We start from the raw sequence: 17,470 nt of genomic DNA, 5'->3' as shown, positions 1-17,470 counted from the left end.
ACTGTTGAATGGCTGGAAACTTTCAGAGATGAGGAGCCTCCATGTTTACCCCAATATTTTTGAGAAAGCTGACTCTCACCAAGTCAGATTTGCTACAGTAATGTGTGACTGCAAGCCTACTCAACATCAATGCACTTTCAAGGCCTGAGACTGCGCCTCCAGGTGGAAGTGGTAAAGTCCAATCATGACAAATGAATACTGCCAGGAAGATGCAACCATCTTTCAAATTTTTAAATTTAAGATTAAACTCAATCAGCCAGAATTGCTAAACTCTTGTCCCATCTTTCCGTCTTAAGAAGCAGATACTTTTGAAAGTCCCATGCCCCAGAGATTCTTTGCCCCTTCCAAATAAGGTGAGCCTACAAGTACATTTAAAGCTATGAGACCTAAACTGGTGGGGGGAAATCAGCTTTTTGTTGCTTTGGAGAAGAAAAAGAAAAGAAATGAAATGAAATGAATTTATTTATTTGTTTAGAGAAAGGATTTTGCTCTGTCACCCAGGCTGGAGAGCAGTGCTGCAATCACAGCTCACTGCAGCGTCTAAGTCCTAAGCTCCAGTGACCCTCCTGCCTCACAGCCTCCTAAGTAGCTGGGACTACAGTCACACATCACCACACCTAGCTAATATTTTTCTTTTTCTTTTTGTAGAGACAGGGTCTCGGCATCTCGTACAGGCTGGTATCTAACTTCTGGGCTCAAGCAATCCTCCCACTTTAGCGTCCGAAAGTGCTGGGATTACAGGCGTGAGCTACTATGCCCAGCCAAAATTTATTTTGTTTTTTACTCTTCCTTTTCTATAGAATTCAAAAAAAATGTTAACCACACAAAAGTTTTTGAACTCCCATTTGGCACTTTAGGAAGTTATTTAATCCTAAGGTAAAAAATATTTAACTGTTCCCTAGATCCACACTTAATGGATGTATGCAACTACTGAATATATTTGCAGCAGCATTTTTCTGTAATAAAGAGTTCAAGGTTGATGGTTTATTATGCCTATTCTTGCCACATTATTATTGTCACAACTATTCACACCTCAAATCTTGTTCAACTTATTTAAAAACCCTTTCTGTCTTTTTTCTATTACTACTCAGTCACCTTTGCAGGCTTTTTTTCAATTATTGGTAAACGTTCCTTATTCTCAGCCCAATTAATGGAATTACTATAATATCTAACCATAAATTTTTATTTTTGCTCCATATATTTCTTCCAAAATAAATCGCAACTTGCCTCATCCCTAAGTCAAGCTATACTCTTCACTCTTGGCAGCTGAAAAACTGAAAGGATGTTTCTGATCATCATTCTCAGTGGATCATGACTCTCATCACATAATCCCTATATTTGGGCAATGGACGATTTATTTGAATTTTCTTGAATAATAAAATTATTGTTACAACGGTTCCATCATTCATATATTTTCCTAAGAGACTGCTGGGCCCTTTTTTGCTCATCCAGTAACGAATAATACCCATGAGTGTAGCTACCACCTAAGTAACCCATGCAGTATTTTTTATTTGATTTATTTACTTATTTATTTATTTTTTGAGACACGATCTCACTCTGTCACCCAGGTTGGCATGCAGTGGCAAGATCTCGGCCCACTGCAACCTCTGCCTCCTGGATTCAAACAATTCTCCTGCCTCAGCCTCCAGAGTAGCTCGGATTACAGGCGCCTGCCACCACCCCTGGCTAATTTTTGTGTTTTTTCAGTGGAGACAGGGTTTCACCATGTTGGCCAGGCTGGTCTCAAACTCCTGACCTCAAGTGATCCGCTTGCCTCAGCCTCCCAAAGTGCTGGGATTACAGGTGTGAGCCACCTGCCTAGACTCATGCAGTATTTTATAAGCCCATAAAAAAGTAAAAGGAATCTTTCAGGATGGCATATATGTTTCCAAAGTCAGTGGATTAATCCAGAATGATCATCAGAAGTAGAATTTAGCTTAGGAATCAGGTCTTGAAATTCTTACCACTAGGAACATTTATCATTCTTTTTTCTTCCATTCTTAATCTCCCTACTACTGTGATCATTTCCTCCCCCCCAACTTATAAGTTTCTAAGCCCCTTGTTTGAAGATCTTACCATGTTTTTTGCTTTTCTTCACCCATCTTAAGACTCAAAATCTGCAAGTAGGGCTCACCAAACTTTCTAGTCATATCCAAGAGGAGAAATTTTGTCAAACTTGATGCATTCTGATCTCAGCTCTGTATTATACCGCTCATTTTCTTTATTTGTAGTGTCTAACTTCTATTAGCTCCTTCATGCCACAATCTAATGCCCTATACTTTCCAGTTACTTCCCGCAATCGGCATGAAAATCTCTCTTTTCCTCACAGATAATGGACTGTAATGAACATAGTAAACAGTTTAAAACCATTTTAAGGGCCAGCCATGGTGACTCACGCCTGTAATCCCAGCACGTTAGTAAGCCGAGGTGGGTTGGTCACTTGAGGTCAGGAGTTCGAGACCAGCTTAGCCAATATGGTGAAACCCCGTCTCTAGTAAAAATAGAAAAATCATCCAGGCATGGTGGTGGCACCTGTAGTCCCAAGATACTCAGGAGGCTGAGGCACAAGAATCCCTGGAACCAGGGAGGCAGAGGTTGCAGTGAGCTGAGATCATGGGCTGCACTCCAGCCTGGGAGACAGAAAAAAAAAAAAAACATTTTAAAATGGGGGAAATTATGGCACAGAAAATTATATTGCTTTCGTACTATTCTATAGTTTATGCAATAGTTTATATAATTGTTAGAAGTAAACTACAGGCTTCCTAATTTCCAATACCTGTTTTTGGAAAAGAATTTAGTAGTTATTGTTTTGTCATTGTATTTAGTTTTGAGATTATCCTCCATTAATAACGATACTGTCATGCTCACTTTGGCGGCACAAATACTAAAATTGGAATGTTACAGAGAAGATTAGCATGGCTCTTGTGCAAGGATGACACACAAATAATGATATTGTCCTCCCATTAATGGTAGTAATATAAAGTAACCCTTTAAAGTAATATATTTAAGCTAGGATGTCACTAATTTAAAGAAAATTTAAGTAAATACAAGTAAGGGTGATAGGATATGGCAAAATTTTGATGATCAAATTATTAAGTCTGGGAAGCATCGCTAATTGAGAAACACTGTAAAGTCTAGTGTAAAATGATGGCAGAGGAATTGAGATTCAAGAATGCCTTATCCTAGTCTCTGGGTGATACTTAATGGTACATCCTTTGCCACTTCATGACACAGGAGGTCCTAACGGCAAGAGCCAAAGCCAGATTTCCTGCTCTGTTTTAATCCAGCCTATAGCTGGTGTCACTGCCTTCTCTACTGGCTAGCAATCGAGGAAAGACTCCTATCACAAGCCTGGAACGGCCAGGGAATATGCGGACAGAAGCAAATCTGAGTAACAGTGTTCACATCCTGTAAAAAACCATAACACTAGCTCAAATAAAGAAACAGACAAGCTTGCCAGGATCGAGGAGAATAGTAATTTTTGCTCTTGGCAAAGCCATAAGAGGAAAGGTCCAGTTGATGGGTTGGGAACGAGGGGTGGGGTCTTTTACAAAGATCTGGTCTTAAAGCCTTAACAACAGGGATGAATTTAGAGGAGAAAGCTCATGCTTTTAAGAATTTTTTGTTTTTTGAGACAGACTCTCGCTCTGTTGCCCAGGCTCAAGTGCTGTGCAGTAACACCATCTTGGCTTACTGCAACCTCGACTTCCCAGGTTCAAGCCATCTTCCCGTCTCAGCCTCCCAAGTAGCTGGTACTGTAGGCACATGACCACACTTAGCTAACTTTTGTATTTTTAATAGAGATGGGGTCTCTCTATGCTGTCAAGCCTGGTCTCAAACTCCTGAGCTCAACGGCTTCAGCCTCCCAAAGTACTGGGATAGCAGGTGTGAGCCACCACACCCGACAGATGCTTTTAAGAATAAATTAGAGGGCCAAAAATTAAGACAACATGTATTAACCTTGGGGAAAAAACCTTATAACTTTTATAAGCTTTAATTTCTGCATCTGAAAATAAGGAAGACAGTAATAACTGACCTGCCTCAGACCAGCTAATGTGTGTATTGCATGATATAATGCATATAAAATACCAAGTCATGCTTAATGCTCAGTAAATGTGGCTTCCCTATAAAGCCAAAAGACTTCAAGTCAGTCTCTGGACCTTACTAGTTAAGTAACTATAGGTCAGTCTACTTATTTATGGCTCACAATTTTCCAAAATGTACATGAGGTAGATTATAAAAATTCCAAACAATAAAATAGTATGCACAAAACTTCAGAATCAGGGAAAATATAAATTAGAATAGAAAATTAAGACTAGGAGAGAAAATATAACATAGATATTCAGACCAATAAGTCTTACAACAGTACTAATGTGTACTATAGTCCAAAATTAGTTCTGGGGTTCCTGTCAGTCCAAAAGAAATTTGAAAAATGTTCAGTTACAAAATATTCATTCCTTATCCATGAGGAGAAAAAAAACACCAAATGCTGGTGGTAAAACTATGTTGTTTCAGGGTATATCACTTCAATTATCCAATCTTTAAAACAACAAAATATTATCTACCTTTCAGGGTAGAGGTAGAGAATTAAATGAATAACATATGTGAAAAAGTATTTCATAAAATTGATGTACTGTGTAAATGCTACTTATTATTTTATATATCTTAATTTACCCAATAGAGCAGGCTTATCATATGTTTGGACCTTCATTTAAATTACTGAGCTAAAAAGAAACCTTTGTACACTGTTGGTAGGAATGTAAACTAGTACAGTTTGGAGGTTTCTCAAAAAACTAAAAATAGAGCTATCATATGATCCAGCAATTCCATTGCTGGGTATATACCCAAAAGAAAGGAAATCAGTCTATCAGAGAGATACCTGCACTCCCATGTTTGTTGCAGCACTGTTCAGAATAGCCAAGATTTGGAAGAAACCTAAGTGTCCAGCAACAGATGAATGCATAAAGAAAATGTGGTACATATACACAATGGAGTATTACTCAGCCATAAAAAAGCCTGAGATCCCGTCATTTACAATAACATGAATGGAACTGGAGGTCATTATGTTAAATGAAATAAGCCAAGGACAGAAAGACAAACATTGCATGTTTTCATTTATTTGTGGGATCTAAAAATCAAAACAATGGAACTCATGGAGATAGAGAATACAAGGATAGTTACCAGAGGCTGGGAAGGATAGTGGAGGTTGGGGACAGGTGAGGATGGTTAATGGGTACAAAAGATATATATAAAAATGGATAAGACCTAGTATTTGATAGCACAACAGGGTGACTATAATCAATAATAATTTAATTATACATTTTAAAATAACTAGAATGGTATAATTGGATTGTTTGTAACACAAAGGATAAATGCTTGAGGGGATGGATATCCCATTTTCCATGATGTGATAATTATGCATTGCATGCTTGTATCAAAACATCTGAGGTACCCCATAAATCTACACACCTACTGTGTATCCACGAACATTAAAAAGTAAAAAACCAAATAAGTAAATAAAATAAATTACTGAGCTAAATCATTTTTACTATAGGAATACTCAGTATTCCCAGGCACTGTTCTAATAATTTACATGTATTCAATTACGACCCACAATAATAGTAGGTACTATAATTACTTTCATTCTGATGAAGAAATCTGGGTACAAACGGCTTAAGTAACATTCCCAAGTTTACTCAGCTAGTAGGTGATGGTGCTAAGATTGATATCCAGGAAATCTGGCTCCCGAGACCATCCCGGTATACAAATATAAAAAGGTATAAATGACATATGCTTACAGCCCTCTGTAACTATAAAAGCTTCCAACCTATAAATTAAACATAAGCCTAGCAAGAAAACTAATAAGTGAAAGGTATTAATTTTACGTGACATGCCATATTGTTTTCTCATCACCAGTTGTAGCATGAATTTGATAGCATTATGGTCAGGTTATTAACAGGTCCTGTGAGATGACAATTTCCCATCACTTTTTTTCATTCAGATTACTGGAAACCATTTGTTTATACAGCTTGTTGTGATATGTGGCCTTCCCTTGGTATAAATGTATCATTTACATATTAAGTCAGCTTTCATTCTTTTCTCATTAGCTCTCTGATTAAAATAGAATTGCTCGCTTCTAACTCAATTACAAACACAAACACAAGACTAAAATTGCAGGATAACACTTGGCTACAGAGAGGTTACCTAGATGATCCAGGGGCTGCTTATATTGTTTTTTAAGTTACATTGAAATGAAAATGTAAAATTCTCATAGAGAAGGCCAAGTTCAGTAGCTCATGCCTGTAATCCCAGCACTTTGGAAGGCCGAGGCAGGAGGATTTCTTGAAGCCGAGAGTTTAAGACCAGTCTGGGCAACATAGGGAAACCCCATCTCTACAAAAATGTAATAAACTTAGGTTGGTGTGCTGAGTAGTCCCAGCTACTCAGAAGGCTGAGGTGGGAGGATCACTTGAGCCCAGAAGTTTGAAACTGCAGCTGTAATTGTGCCATTGTACTCCAGCCTGGGCAATAAAGCAAGACCCAGTCAAAAACGAAAATAAAAAAAAACACCCACAGAGAGTTCATAAACATCAGTGTCTCTAGTTTGAGAACTCCCACCACAGAGTACTCTCAAGAAGGCAGGCAACCCGACTGCATCTCTGTAATTTGATGGGCAACTCGATTCCAGACTCTGCCGAAGAAGAACCACTGGAGTATCCCCTCCTTCTAGGAAGAGCAAAAAGTCCGTAAGCACCACCTGTATTCTCCTGAGGTTCCATCCTTTCCTACCATGTACCTAGGACTCTTCCAGGCATCCTGAAGTAGGGAGTTCAGCTGGTTTGTGTCCTATTTTGATACTGACTACTGGGGAGAGGAACGGTAAGGAGAGATTTGGCGACAGTAAATCTGTTCTGATGGTACCGAGTTCCGTATGCTGGCTTGGGAAACCTCAGAAGGGTAGAAGGCTTTTTTGTAAGGGTTCTTTTGCCAACAGCAAATTCCCAGCATCATGTTTGGCTCAGAGTCCCAAACCCTAAAGGGTTGTAGCTCTGAACAAACAGCCTAGCCCCTACATGGACTTCCCAGGGTGAAAGCTGGCCCAGAAGCACTGCTTCAGGATTGGTTCAAACAAGAAAAAATTCGGCCTGTCTCCTTGTAAATACCCCCTCAAATTATGGTTTGCAAATTGAGGTTTGATATATTGGTTTTCCAAATACGTACAACAGACACAGCAAAATTGAGTTGACAGTGCACACAGTTTAAGATATCTGTTAGTGAAAATTACATTTTAAGACTTCCGTGATGACACTGAATATATTGCAACTGAGAGGCCAAGACAGAGTCCAGCGTGTCAGCTTCTGGCTTAAAATTTCCTCAAAATAAAGCACCCTTAATACATATCTTTATGAACAGTGCTGAGAGTGAAGTCTGGACCCTAAAATAGAGTGACGCTAACTCACTCTCAGGATGTCGGAAACCTGATCATGGTCTCATGGACATTTTACACCAACTCCTGGATAAGTAATCTCTTTAGGAAACTCCTAGTGAAGATAAATAGTGTTCAACTAGAATTTCCTTTTGCTAGTGAGAAGCAATGAGGCCAATGATGCAAGTCAAAAATCAAGGGTGGTCAGGTCAAGAGGTGATCATGCACATGGTGAAGGTAGCAAACAGATGGCTGCCCCGGGGGCGATAGGGTTTTTTTTTTTTTTTTTAAGTGTATCTAAAGTGATCATATTTCCTGATTTTCCCTGTATTTAAAGCAATCACATGTATGACAAGTGAGCATGTTTTCCTGATTTTCCAACCTGTTATCTCAGTACAATTATTATTAATTTATCTTCTTGAGACAGAGTCTCATTATTGTCACCCAGGCTGGAGTGCAATGGTGTGATCTCAGCTCACTGCAACCTCTGCCTCCCAGGTTCAAGTGATTCTCCTGCCTCAGCCTCCCAAGCAGCTGGGACTTAGGCACACACCACCATGCCTGGCTAATTTTTGTATTTTTAGTAGAGACGGGGTTTCACCATATTGGCCAGGCTTAACTCCTTACCTTAAGTGATCTGCCTGCCTCCGCCTCCCAGAGTGCTGGGATTACAGGTGTGAGCCACCATGCTCAGCCAGTACAATTATTAATCGTGCCATTTTCACTCTTGAAAATGTCGTAGATTTTACTATAAGTTGTATGATCACACTATTTATGGCACAATCCCATATTATTTTATGCTCCACCTCTCCTCCTTCAATACCTCCTCTCCCTCATTCCCTAGGATTCCCACATCTTTGGTTTTGCCCATTGGTGATCTTTCCCTGTTTTCCAAGTGTTTCATGCTCCAGCATTACCCTCAATTCAATATTCACCCCCCAAAACACTATTCATTCAACTCAGATGATTTTGGTGTATTCGTTCATTTTCACACTGCTGATAAAGACATACCCACAACTGGGTAATTTATAAAGAAAAAGAAGTTTAATGGATTCACAGTTTCATGTGGCTGGGGAGATCTGACAATCATGGTGGAAGGGGAAAGGCACGTCTTACATGGCAGCAGACAATACAAAGCTTGTGCGGGGAAACTCCCCCTTATAAAACTATCAGATCTCGTGAGACTTATTCAGTATCACAGAACAGCACGGGAAAGACCAGCCCCCATGATTCAATTACTTCCCACCAGGTCCTTCCCATGACACGTGGAAATTGTGGGAGCTACAATTCAAGATGAGATTTGGGTGGAGACACAGACAAACCACATCACTTGGTAAATGACCCAAAGCAAAAAAGCAATCTTACCATCTCATTTTAAGTAGCCTATACATGTGCTATGGTTTTATAAAACATTTAGAATTATAGAGGGGAGACAGTTTTCTAATGCTTCTTGCAAAATCTCTGCCCATTATCAAAGTAAGGTGTAATAGTGTTAATTATGTAATCACTCCTGTCTGAGTTATTTTTGTGAGTGCTATTATATATACTTGTTCAGTTATATAATAGGGATTGCTGACTTGGCACCCTTTATTCTGAAGTTTGCCAACACAAAAAGAAGTACAGGAAAAGGCACTGTAAAGAGATCCAGAGAAAGAGGACTACAAGTGGTTGGGATACTCTTTGCTACACATTTTCCGAATGGCGAGTAATGACTGTATATTACTTTTACATTACTTTTACCATCTGGTAAAAAAAATGAATACAATAGAAGAGAATCATTCACAATACATGAATAAAGGTCATTTAGACTATAGTTATTTTTATCCATATGAAAACCTGAAAGCTTAATTTGACATTAGATAATAGTTGACTGGTTATAAATCTATGTATTTATATCACAGATACATTAAATACTGCTTTTTTCAATGGTTAAAGAGTTGAAGTGGCCGGGCATGATGGCTCTAGCCTGTAATCCCAACACTTTGGGAGGCCAAGGCAGGCAGATCATTTGAGGTCAGGAGTTCGAGACCAGCTTGGCCAACATGGTGAAACCCTGTCTCTACTAAAAATGCAAAAACTAGCCAGGCATGGTGGTGCATGCCAGTAATCCCATCTACTCAGGAGCTGAGACAGGAGAATCACTTGAACCCAGGAGGTGGAGGTTGCAGTGAGCTGTGATTGCGCTATTGCACTCCAGCCTGGGCAACACAGGGAGACTCCATCTCAAAAAAAAAAAAAGAGTTGAAGTGAATCTTCACACTGGCAATCCAGCTTTACAAGAACTGCCTGTCTTTTACTAGTTAACCTTACTGACAATGTAAAGGCCCCATGCTTCCAGTGTGAGGTCCTGTATGGTGTTAACCCAGCCAGACAGAAAATAGATGCTGCTTCTCTGCACCACCTACTCTAAGCACCTGAATTTCTATTGCAATTGTCAGTTTAGGGCTATTCAGTCTCAAAATATAGCCGAAAACAACGCCCAAAGTGTTATTTTAATGCAATACAGTACGAAGACAATAGGATTCGTTAATAATAACTGGCTAAATATTAAGAACATAATAAACCACCTGCATGGATTCTGTTATTAATGTCAAGTCCCTCTCCCCACTCCCTGTAGTAAGGAATTATAAGAACCTTTAGCTAGACATAGCTAGGAAAGTTATTTATGATTTGATTCGATTAAACTCCTCTTCCTTTGTCATCCTGGGCCTGAATTATTTGCTGACTCTCTTTTTGCTCCAATAATGATTCATATTCCATAACAGTAAATGGCCTTTCTTGTGTGGCAGCTTTAATGATCTCTTACAGAAAATTCTGTCTCCCTTTCTGTAATTGCTCAAGGTTTATACTTTAAGTGAAAGGCTTTACCAACTGTGTTTCTATTGCTATAGCTATTCCAGTTTTTCTTTCACCTCATAACTCCATGCAATGCTGACATTTTAAACAGTACGGTTTCTGCCAATGTATGAGTTTTCTCATCTCTACCCTGCACTGGGACATAGGAATAGGTAGGAACAGCCAGGAGAAGGAGTTCAATATAGTTTTCTTTTTTTAAGAGCAAAATGCATAACTTTCATTGAATACTAGACGAAACATTCTCCCTGGTGCTTTTACTATAGTACTTCCTGTATCATATTACAACAAAACCTCAACCTAGAGTTTTGCTGTTTAACCACTTCATATCCACTAGCTCTACTATAGTTCAGTTACCATAGAGCCGAGAATTCTGATAAGCCATTTACAAATGAGAAATTTGATTAATGGCTAAGGTCACTCAAGATGTAGGGCTCATAAATGAAGTCAGATGGCTGCTGCTGATGAAGGCATACATATTGCCGTAAAATAAGAACATGGAGCCGGGCGTAGTAGTCCTACCTACTTGGGAGGCTGAGGTGGGAGGATTAGTTGAGGCCAGGAGTTTGAGGCCAGCTCGCACAATATAGCAAGACTCTGTCTCAAAAAAAGAATTGTGTGTGTGTATACATATATATGTGTGTGTGTGTGTGTGTGTGTGTGTATAAGAATATTGAGAGAGTGAACACTGATGGAATATGCAATTTGATACCATTGAGTGTCTGCAACATGATTACAGGGAAACATATAAACATAGGAGCACCATTTTTTGTGGTAGAAATAGGCGGCTGTCTTAGGTATTCTAAGGGGCACTTAGAATAAAAAGATTATTGAGGCCCAGACGCCGTGGCTCATGACTGTATCCCAGCACATTGGGAGGCCAAGGTGGGCAGATCACTTGAGGTCAGGAGTTTGAGACCAGCCTGGCCAACATGGTGAAACCCCGTCTCTACTAAAAATACAAAATTAGCTGGGTGTGGTGGCATACGTAATCCCAGCTAGTCAGGAGGCCGAGGCAGGAGAATTGCTTGAACCCAAGAAGCAAAGGTTGCAGTGAGTCAAGATTGCGCCACTGCACTCCAGCCTGGGCAACAAAGGGATACTCTGTCTCAAAAACAAAACAAAAAAAAGATTATTAATATATTTTTTAAATGATAATATCTGTCCAGCTTTTTAAATAATGTCTATATTCAAATTATCAGATGCCATCACTGTCTGTAATATATTAAAATAGTTTCCTTTAGCTAGGCGCAGTGGCTCACACATGTAATCTTAGCGCTCTAGGAGGTCAATGCCAGAATATCACCTGAGCCCAGAAGTTTGAAACCAGCCCGGGCAACATGGTGAAACCCCATCTCTACCAAAAATACAAAAATTAGCGTGGTGTGGTGGCACGTGCCTGTAGTCCCGGCCACCGGGGGAGGCTGAAACAAGAGGATCGCTTGAGCCCAGGAGGTGGAGGTTGCAGTGAGGCAAGATCATGCCACTGCACTCCAGCCTGGGTGACAGAGCAAGAACCTCTCTCAAAAATAAATAAATAAATAAATAAAATAATAAAAAAATAGCTTTCTTTAAAGGATAACATACATATAATAAAATATAGTTGGTGTACTAATCTTGATGTACAGTTCAAACTTTTTACATATGTGACATGTGTACATATGTGATACATATATACATATTTCATGTATATGTAACTGCAACCCAGATAAAGACAGAAGATTTCTTGCAACCCAAAAGGGCCCCTTGTCCTTGCTTTCAGTCTAATACTACACAACAGCTTAAAAGTAGCTGATTTTTACAGATAAAATGCTTTGAAGATTACTCGCACTAATTTTATTAGAAATTGCATTTAGTTGTGAATAGGCTCATAAAAGAAAGATTTGCATGGAATACTGTGCAGCCATAAAAAAGACAAAATCATGTCCTTTGCAGCAACATGGATGGAACTGGAGGCCATTATCCTAAGTGAACAAACTCAGAACACACCTCATATTCTCACTTACAAGTGGAGCTAAATAATGGATATGTACGGACTTAAAAAGATAGACGTAATAGACACTGGGAACTCCAAAAGACTGGAGGCTGGAATGCGGGTGAGGGTTGAAAAATTACCTACTGGGTACAATGTTCACTGTTTGGGCGATGGGTACACTAGAAGCCCGATCTCCATTATTATGCAATATGCCCATGTAACAAACATGGACACGTGCCCTCTGAATCAATAGGCTGGGTGCAGTGACCCACGCCTGTAATCCTAGCACTTTGGGAGGCCAAGGCGGGTGGATCACTTGAGGTCAGGAGTTTGAGACCAGCCTAACCAACATGGTGAAATCCTGTCTTTACTAAAAATACAAAAACAATGAGCTGGGCGTGGTGAAGTGCACCTGTAATCCCAGCTACTCAGGAGACTGAGGCATGAGAATCCCTTAAACCCAGGAGGTGGAGGTTGCAAGGAGCCGAGATCGCACCATTGCTCTCCAGCCTGGGTGACAGAGGGAGACTCTGTCTCATAAAATAAAATAAAATAAAATAAAATAAAATAAAATAAAATAAAATAAATAACAAAGGTTTAAATGAAGTAGCTGTTTTCTTTTTCTCTCTTGAAAAAAGCAGATCTAGAAGCAGGCCCCTCAGTGGCTGGTGTGAAAGCTCCACAGAACCCAGCTTTCGTCTTTCTATTGAGCTACCCGTAGCACTAAAGAGCTCCCTTTGGTTGACACAATGGAGCGCTGGACTCTACCCAGGTGTGGTGACGATCCTCCAAGCCTGAAGAAGGGCAAAGGTAAGAAGCACAAGGCAGCAGCCACTGAGTCAGCCCCCTATAAATGCTTTCTTGGAAGCCCAACCAATGGCTTCTGCTTACATCTCACTGGTTAAAACAGTGTCATGCAAAACAGTTTTGGGTGGCACACCCAAAATAAAATGGGATTTTATGAAAAAGAAAGGGAGGAGGGATGTTGGTTAGTTAATGAGTAGTCTCGGCCACACCAGTGGCCACAAACTACTCTCGTGAATGACCTTTCTTGAAAATGCCATGTTGCATGATTTTAGATTGCAGTGGATCAAAGCAATCTAAAATCATGCCACAGCAGATAAAGAGTTCTGAAATAAACACTCTTAAGCTCTTGGCTGAAGCAGTGCTTCAAAATTTGATTGCAAAAAAAGGTAAAACTTTTCACTATTCTTAAGAGGAAAAATATAGGGAAATCATAAAGAGTAAAATTAATAGCATTTGCACAAGACTGCACAAAATTTAATAATATTGTATGCATTCATTTATTAGGGCCCACAAACGGAAATCTGACTATTTCCAAGCGGTAACTGTTTCTAATCATTAGGATTGTGAGTTCTGATTTAAACTAAGAATAATATTTTAACTATCTGAATGCAACAAAAATCTATAACTCCATAATTTTAAATCCACAGTTATGAATCCCCAGAACTTTTGAAAACTGAAAGTTTTTTTTGCAAATTGCAACATCCTCTTTGGTGGCAAAAGCTGACCTGATGCCAGGTGCGGTGGCTCACACCTGTAATCCTAGCACTTTCTGAGGCCGAGGTGGGCGGATCACTTAAGCCCAAGAGTTCAAGACCAGCCCGGGCAACATGCGGAAACCTCATCTTTACAAAAAATACAAAAATTAACCAGGCGTGTTGGCACACCTGTAGTCCCAGCTACTCGGGAGGCTGAGGTGAGAGGATCACCTGAGCCTGGGAGGTCGAGCCTACAGTGAGCCGTGATCATGCCACTGCACTCCAGCGTGGGTGACAGAGTGAGATTCTGTCTAAAAAAAAAAAAAGTTGACCCAAAATGATGTGGGGCTTCTTATAGTCTTTACTCCATTTAATGTGATTGTAATATTTAGCACAAAAATATTACGGCCTTTGATTATAGCGTGCTGCATGATGTTATTTTTTTTTTAACTCAGAAAATTAATCCAAACTCCAAAACAGATCTATCTCCACCTCCAGTTCTGTGAGGTAAAGATTTTACAAACTACACTACCCAATTAGTTCACGATTTGATTTGTTTGGAGATTCCTGTTAATATCAAAGCTCATTCAATGGATTACACATCATTGATTTGACCTAACTCCTTTTGTAATTTTTTAAAGTCTTAGATCTAAGAAACTGAACATGTCATTTCTGCCCATGTGCTTGTAGGATTTTGGTTTGCTAACAACCAGTTACTAAATTGAAAAAGGATAACTTTTTAATTCTGATCGTGTTAAATTCTCGCTTTAATAATGTTTTGCTTCATTTGTTTTGTTTTGTTTTTTGTTTTTTTTTTTTTTTTTTTTTTTTTTTTTTTTTTTTCTTTTTTTGAGATGGAGTCTCATTCTGTTGCCCAGGCTGGAATGCAATGGTGCAGTCTTGGCTCACTGCAACCCCTGCCTCATGGGTTCAAGCATTTCTCCTACCTCAGCCTCCTGAGTAACTGAGATTACAGGTGCCCACCACAACACCCGGCTAATTTTTGTATTTTTAGTAGAGATGGGGTTTCACCATGTTGACCAGGCTCGTCTTGAAACCCTGACTTCAGATGATCCACCCACCTCAGCCTCCCAAAGTGCTGGGATTACAGGTGTGAGCCACTGTTCCCAGCCTCATTTGTTTAAAAAAAAAAAAAAAAAAAAAAGGTGAGCACTGTTCAACTGATATAAAATGTAGTATTTTTTGAATCAAAAATATCAAAATCAGCACCATTAGAGAAAACTGAGGCAATTCGTTGCCTGAATTCCTCCTTTTCATTTTGTTTGTACTATGTATAATTTGTGTCTTATTCATATTTATTTATGAACTGAGTCATAATCAATGGCTGTAAGTATGTGCGTGAAATATGGATTTTTTAAAGTATAATACTGAAACCCTGTAATGTAGCTATGTAAATTCAAAATTTGCATTGAGGGTTTTTTTCCCTCTACCTTCTCTGGACCTTATCATTATCAAAACCTCTAAAATCTGGAAGTCCAACGTTCTCTGTCTTAAACACAGAATTCATTTCTGTGACCTACAAACCTCTGCAGGATCTCTCTCCAGTCTACATTTCTGACTTCATCTGATGCATTTCTTGATGTGCTAAAACCACACTGGCATCATTTCCCTTCCTAGAATGTGCCAAGCTTCATTCTGCCTCAGGGCCTTTGCACATGCTATAGCCTCTTCCTAGACTGTGACTTCTCCGATATTTTTCAAATGTGTCTCCTTGTCATCCTTCAAGCCTAGCTTAAGCCCCACTCCTTTAGAGACAATTTCCTTACCACCTTGTTTATTTATTTCCCTCCCTGTTATTCTCTAACACTGCACTGTTTCTTTTTTTGTTTGTTTGTTTTTTGAGACGGAGTCTCACTCTGTTGCCCAGGCTGGAGTGAAGTGGTGTGATCTCGGCTTACTGCAACCACCACTTCCCAGGTTCAAGTGATTCTCCTGCCTCAGCCTCCCGAGTAGCTGGGATTGCAGGCACCCACCACCACGCCCAGCTAATTTTTGTATTTTTAGTAGAGACAGGGTTTCACCATGTTGACCAGGTGGTCTCAAACTCCTGACCTCAAGTGATTCACCCGCCTCAGCCTCCCAAAGTGCTGGGATTATAGGCGTGAGCCACCGCGCCCAGCCCTGTTTGGTTTTTCAATAGCACTTAGAACAATGTGCAATAATATACACTTGACCCTTGAACAACACAGGTTTGAGCTATACAGGTCCACTTATACACAGATTTTGTTTCAATAAAAGTTACACAGAGTATTCCTGCCTGTCCTGCTTCCCCTTCCACCTCCTCCACCTCTGCCACCCCTGCCACTCCTGAGACAGGAAGACCAAACCCTCCTCTTCTTTCTCCTCTTCAGATACTCAATGTGAGGACAATGAGGAATAAAGATCTTTATGATGATCCACTTCTGCTCAATGAATAGTAAATATATTTTCTCTTCCTTATACTTTCTTAGTAACATTTTCTTTTCTCTAGTTTACTTTATTGTACAAATTCAATATAGAGTACATACGACACACAAAATGTGTGTTAATTGACTGTTTATGTTATTGGTAAGGTCAATAGTAGGTTATTACTAGTTCAGTTTGGGGGAAGTTAAAAGTTACACAGAATATTTGACAGCATGGGGGATTGGCACCCCTAACCCCCACATACTTCAAGGATCAACTGTATTTGTTCACCTGCTATTTATCTGTCTCTCCACTAGATTATAAACTCCATGAAGGAGGAAATAAACTATTTACTTGTTCACTAATATATACATAGCACCAAGCATCATGCCTGGCACATTCTAAGTTCTCAAGAACTGTTTGAATAAACAGTAAAATAATTATTTATCTTATGTATTTCTGTGATAATCTGCCCCGAAACATTTCATTCTACAAATTATCTTTACCAAAACAAAAACCAAAAATCCCTCGAATTGTGTATATCATGAATATGGTCTCAAAAACTCCAAAGAAAATTATCCCATAGGAAAGCATGTAATCAGAAGTATGTGTATCTTACAAAGTGCACAGAACATCCTAATCTACAGATAATAAAGTATATGAAGGTGTATACACATATGGATGTGCATATCTAGGTATTTTCTTTACTCTGGCTGTTCATTAAATATATCTGACCCCAAGTCTACTCAGATTGTCTACTTCACTTGACAGTAGAACAAAGGCAGGAGATGCAGCCCAGAGAGGGGTCTAGCTCAAATGCTATCTAAATTGGCCAAGGCCCCATGGCGGTAGGTGACCTGTCTAGTTAAAGTTCAAGGAGGCCTCACTAAAAACATAGCGAGTTCTACCTGCTAGCTTATCATGGACAGGCTCTGTTTATTCCAACTGTCCTGTAATTAGCCCTTTTTACTCTCAAAGTATCCTGTGTTAGACGATAAATTCATAGTCACCCTAGCTACATCTTTCTAAGAATGTTACCTATTAAATGCCAGGCAGGGATACCAGACCAACGTGTGTGTATATACATGTATGTGTATGTGTGTGCATATGTGCATGTGTGTGTGTATGTGTGTGGTGTGTGTGGAGGGGGAAGAGATTGTGAAGAATGTAGATCATTCCCCACTCCTTTCTTAATCCAGTTCCTTTAAACCCTGTTCTCTCCTTGACTCATTAGAAAATTTAGTGGGCAAAGAATTTTTACTGACTATGTTAACACATGTATGCAGTATTTAACACACTACAATCTTT

The 17,470-nt window shown here is 39.5% G+C and overlaps 1 non-coding gene across 1 annotated transcript; it reads left to right on the top strand.

Moving 5' to 3' along the window:
- The first annotated feature begins 2,860 nt into the window (after positions 1-2,860).
- Positions 2,861-2,968, top strand: LOC126963437 (U6 spliceosomal RNA). Its single transcript, XR_007729076.1, has one exon. It is a non-coding gene; the product is annotated as a U6 spliceosomal RNA (small nuclear RNA).
- Positions 2,969-17,470: the final 14,502 nt, after the last annotated feature.

The sequence above is a fragment of the Macaca thibetana genome, chromosome 9, assembly GCF_024542745.1.
Source record: "Macaca thibetana thibetana isolate TM-01 chromosome 9, ASM2454274v1, whole genome shotgun sequence".
In the NCBI taxonomy this organism is placed as follows: domain Eukaryota; kingdom Metazoa; phylum Chordata; class Mammalia; order Primates; family Cercopithecidae; genus Macaca; species Macaca thibetana.
Note: the sequence above shows the minus strand (reverse complement) of the source record. Positions and strands in the feature narration are given on the sequence as shown.